Source organism: Myotis davidii, unplaced genomic scaffold, assembly GCF_000327345.1.
Source record: "Myotis davidii unplaced genomic scaffold, ASM32734v1 scaffold292, whole genome shotgun sequence".
In the NCBI taxonomy this organism is placed as follows: domain Eukaryota; kingdom Metazoa; phylum Chordata; class Mammalia; order Chiroptera; family Vespertilionidae; genus Myotis; species Myotis davidii.
The window spans coordinates 418,537-423,703 of record NW_006285042.1 but is presented as its reverse complement, the minus strand read 5'-3'; the positions used below and the strand labels follow the sequence as shown (position 1 = coordinate 423,703).

General features: G+C 42.0%; 1 protein-coding gene across 2 annotated transcripts in view; it reads left to right on the top strand.

Annotated features, from left to right (window-relative positions):
• The first annotated feature begins 4,798 nt into the window (after window positions 1-4,798).
• Window positions 4,799-5,167, top strand: part of CASR (calcium sensing receptor) — a 101,155-nt gene continuing 100,786 nt past the window's right edge. The window contains exon 1 of one of the 2 annotated variants that reach the window (XM_006755330.2): window positions 4,799-4,913. The gene's annotated coding sequence lies outside the window, so the exon portion shown is untranslated. The other variant, XM_015558488.1, reaches the window with a different exon arrangement.

The window sequence follows — 5,167 nt, the reverse complement described above, 5'->3', positions numbered from 1 at the left end:
CTGTGCATTAGAAATGAGAACTTCTTCTCATGGAAAAAGCACTCTAAAGAAAGTGAATAGTCAAACCACAGAATTGGAAAAGATTATTTTCTGTATCAATAATTAATAAAGAACCTAGAATATTTAAAAAAAAATAAACACATATGGCAACCAATGTTGAAAGATTTTTTTAAGCATGACAAAACACACTAACCGTAAAGGGAAAATAGATAAATTGAACTGCATTAGAAATGAGAACTTCTGCTCATGGAAAAAGCACTCTAAAGAAAGTGAATAGTCAAACCACAGAATTGGAAAAGATTATTTTCTGTATCAATAATTAATAAAGAACCTAGAATATTTAAAAAAAAATAAACACATATGGTCCAACCAATGTGGCTTAGTGATTGAGCATTGACCTATGAACCAAGAGGTCGCATTCTCCTTATCTGTGAAGCTCTTTATCTGACCTTCAATTCTGAATGATAGCTTTGCTGGATAAAGTAATCTTGGTTGTAGGTTCTTGCTATTCATCACTTGGAATATTTCTTCCCCTACATGTTTTAAAGAACAGAGTATTTAATGTTCATTTAAAGTTGTTTTCTATGCTTTGATTTGCTCTAGCCTCTCTGTGATCCCATTAAGACCCCCCACAATTTATTGCTTTCAAACCATCAGTAAAGTGTGCAGCACCCTAAATATAATAAAGCAGGATAAGAAGTGGTGATGGAATGGAGTGAATGGGAGAAGGAGTCTTTGCCACTAGGGTCCAGACACCCCAAAGGAACACCTCTCTGAAAAGGTAAAATGAATAGAGAGCAAAAAAGCGTGAAGGAGAAGGGCGTTTCATGCTAAGAAAAGTAAATGCAGAGACTCCAAGGCAGGCTATGCTGGGCACATTTAAAGACCAGCAAGGAAACCAGGGTGTGTGGAGCCAAGAAAGATTTTAAGAAATGGCATCAGAGAAATAGCCAGGAACCAGCTAATGCTGGCCATGGATTTTACTCTGAGTGAGACAGAAAGTCATTACAGTAAGGGTTTGGGGCAGAGAAATGGCATAATTAAAGTTAATTGAAATGTATCGCTCCAGTTGCGGTGGAAAGAATAGACTGTAGAGAGGCAGAAACAGGGAGGAGGTTTTCTAAAAGAAAGATGCTGCTGGCTTGGGTGAGGCCACTAGTGGTCTGGGTGGGGAAGAGAGGTTGTTCTGAGTGTATTTGGAAATTAGAGCCAGCAAGACTTGCAGGTGGGTTGGATATGGAATGTGAGAGAAAGAGAGTCATCAGGGGCGCTCAGGAAAGACCTTTCTAACCCAAGGAGCTGTCTGACATGGAATGAGCTGTCCCCAGATGCAGTTATTCAATAGTGGAGGCAGTTGGTCCTTCTCTTTCTAGCTTACCTGCCAAGTAAGCTCCTTAGAACATTTCTACCCTTAGAGGCAATGGGCCCAGGTGACCTCTAAGATACCTCATGTGCCAAATAGTTTCAGGCAGTCGGAACAGGGTTCTGTACTTCATAAATGTACAGGCTAAATGGTTGCAAAGTAAATTTCTTATACCAAAGTAACTTTTTGACTGCTGTGTACCTTTCCCACACACACTCATTTTTATACTGACCAAAATGGGTTAAAGGGAACAGCAGGGACAGCGGCTTTGGGATAAGCAGGTACCACACAAAGAAACCTGAGAGCGGGAAATGCTGATGTTTGGAAGGAAGGGGGGGCAGCCCCATCCTTTTGGCCTTTGGGGATGGTTACAAATAGAGGCTACACCAGAAGAAGGTGTAATTGTAAATGACTGAATTGTAAGCAAACACCCTAACATTTTCAAATCCCCCCAAATGTTGTCTCTTTCAAAACAAGAACCTTGGAGTAATCTAGTGCTCCATAAACTATACAGTTGTCATAGTGGTGCTGCCATTGCTCAAAGTTTGCTTTGAACTCTTCTTTGTTTTTGTTTTTTTTCTTGAAGAGAGTTAATGTAACTTACTCCAAAATCCAGTCACTGAGGTCCCTGGGAAGCTCTGCTGTCAGGAACTTCAGATTCTCCTGGCTGGCAGGAACATTAAAGCTTCTAGCCTATTTGGTGTTTGACCTCCCATGGCATCATTAGTGACAAGCAGGCGTCGTAACCTCTAAGTCAAACCAGGAGAGAAATGAATGTGGTTAACACCCTCCAGGCAGCCTCAACACATCTCCCTATTCAGCTCTGATTGTCAGAAAGTTCTTTCATTTCTAACTAAAACCTGCCTCATTGTACCTTCCTCCACTGGTCATCATGGAGGGTGGAACAGAAATCAGGCATTTGTGTTCCACCTCCATTATTTTGCCATTTTTATCCTATCCAAGTATCACTAGTCCTATTGGTTTTTTAATATCTGTCTTTCAAATGACCCAATTTCATAGGTGAGTAATTTTACCTTAAATGTAAAATACATCCCTTTGTAAGTGGAAAACCTGCATCAATCGGAGCCTGGCAGCATAAGAAATAATATCAGAAGGAAGAGAAAGTGATGATATTAAATTCTACTTAGGAAGTGTTGCCTAGCAAAGGTGCTGAGCCTGAGGCAACCTCTCTGTTAAAACAGAGATTTAGCAGATGTTGAAAGGTGTAGACACAAAGTACCACAAAATGATACTTCTTCCTTATTGTAGGCTCAAGAGAACTGAAAGGGGCATACTGTTTGCACCATGTGATCTCTTATTTAATCTCACTGTTGGTATACCAATCAAAAGCATCTCCTATACCTCTAGTGGGAGGTGTACACACTGGGACCCACTGAGGAAGTAGTCAAGCACTTTGGCTATGGTCAAGCTGATCAGATTGAGGTCATGATTCTTCTACCTCCTAGCTGCTCCATGCTATACACCTTAATCACTGTAAACATCAGTTTCTTAATCTTTAAGGTGGGAGTAGTATTAGCTCTTCAGAGTGATATTTTCTTAAAGACATTGGAACATTATGACTGGGTCGTAAGCTGAATATTGACTATAAATTCAGCCTAAGACTCCAGCATCATTCAGCTTTAGTGCTGGGAGCCGGTCCATCCTTGCTGTTTCAAGGGACCTGGCATATATGGCATACTGTTCTTAATATGTTTGCTCAACTTCTTGGCGCTATGTGTTTTAACCAAGGTCACCTCTCCAAGAAAGGTTGTTTCCCCAGGTAGGGATTTTTCCCTGAAGTTAGGGAGTCAGTAAAACCCCTTAACTAAGTGCCAGGCGGGTAGTTAATCACTTTAACTACGAACAATCACGCTTAAGCTACATAATCTTTACTCCCTGGAATGGAGATAACAAATGCCCTAACCTTTGGAAAAGAGATGGATAGGATTAAGATCAACTGGTATAAATACAGATGTAACAAGACAATAAACGGCAGAACCTGGCTGGAGATCCTGGATAGAACCAGGCGAGAGAACCCAACTATGCTGATGAACTGAATACTGCCTCCATGTCATTCCTTCTTCGCTGACTCCGTCCACACCTTTGGGGACCCCTGGACCTGCTGGGGTTGGACCCCAGCACTTTGGGGCTGAATTAATTCATCCTGTAGACCAACCAGGCTGTGCTTGTAGCCAACTAATATCGCTAGGCTACCTTGGCATGTTCTGCCTGTCAACCAAATCCCCCATTGTGAACTTGTGTTACTGAGTATTTAGGCCTGAGGGAGGACTTGGCATTTATTCTTATTACCTAGATTCTCCCCTTCACTTTAACATGGTGCTTGAATATTTGTTCAACGCCTTCTGCTACCCTGCATTTGAGGGAAAGGGAGTCAAATGGACAGAGCGGGGCTATGATGAGAATGTATTTGAGACTCTAGATGTGAGCTTGCATTCTTTTGAAATAAGAGAATGGAAACTTTTTGCTGAGTATCCACTATGTTTCAGGCACTTTCCTCTAACATCTCATTTAATAATCCAGGAATCCCTTAAAATAGATGCAATCCTCACGGAGCAGAAATCTGAATTTTTATTTTAAGTTGTTAAGCATGGTAATTATGAAATTTTTTTACTATTTTGGCTTAATATTATTTCATAAACACTTTATCTGCTTTATCGTATTGCTTAACATTTTTCTGTTTTTTCCCCCTTTATAAATAAATGTCTTCTCCTTATTCTAAAAACTTTATTTTGTTGTTGTTAATCCTCACACAAGGATATTTTTGTTTTGATCTTTTTAGAATGGAAGGGAGAGGGAGACACAGAGAAACATTGATGTGAGAGACACATTGATTCTCTCCACACACCCCAGGGCCAGATTAAGCCTGCCCTTGACAGGAATCGAACCCAGACCTTTCAGTCCACGGGCCTAGGCTCTATCCACTGAGCCAAACCAGCAAAGGCTCTAAAAACATTTTGAGACCCTCTTACCTTGATGTTTATCATTTTAATGGTTGTATAATAACCCTAAGTTACCCAACCTTAATTTATTGAACCAATTTCCTTTTGTTGACAGTTTAGTTTTGTTTGTTTGCTTTCTGTGGTTTTTTAAATTATTTCTGTAATAAATGATCCTGATAGGGACATCCCGCACAGCATTATTTTGTTCTGGAAATTTCCCCAAGAATGGAATTACTACATCAAAGGGGATTTGGCTCTTTACAGAGACTAGCGAACTGCTTACCCAAAGGAGCGTGTGCTTCTTGAGGGTAAAAAGAAAAATCTGGTTTCTACAAAAGAAATTAACTTTCCACTTATTCATAAAATATTTGAGTGCCTGATAGATGTTAGGCTCCGTGCCAAGGGCTGTGGACCGGGATGAGCAAGGTCTGGCCTGGTAGAGGCAACCACGCTCCAGGTCCCTTCCTCTAGACAGGGAGGACCGCACGCCCCTCCGCGCCCAGGGGTGGAAGGAGGGAGCTGTTGTGAGTACCGAGTACCGGGGAGATCTCGCAGCACAGACAGCTCTCGGCCTGAGCCTTGCAGAATGAGTAAGAGTTTGGGCACGTGATTTATATTTATTTTATTGTGACTCTCTGCCCTTCCATCAGAAAAAAAATTTCCCACTTTTGGCACAGAGACCATTGGAGCCCGAAGCCCCCAACGTCGTAAGCCTCTTTCCATCTCCTAGGAGGAGTGCAGGGGGTGTCTTCGACCTCGGGTGCGGGCTCCCGGGTGCGGGGTCCCCGGTCCGAGAACTCCCGGCGCGGCACTGCGGACAGAGGACAAGAGAGGACCCGAGCGC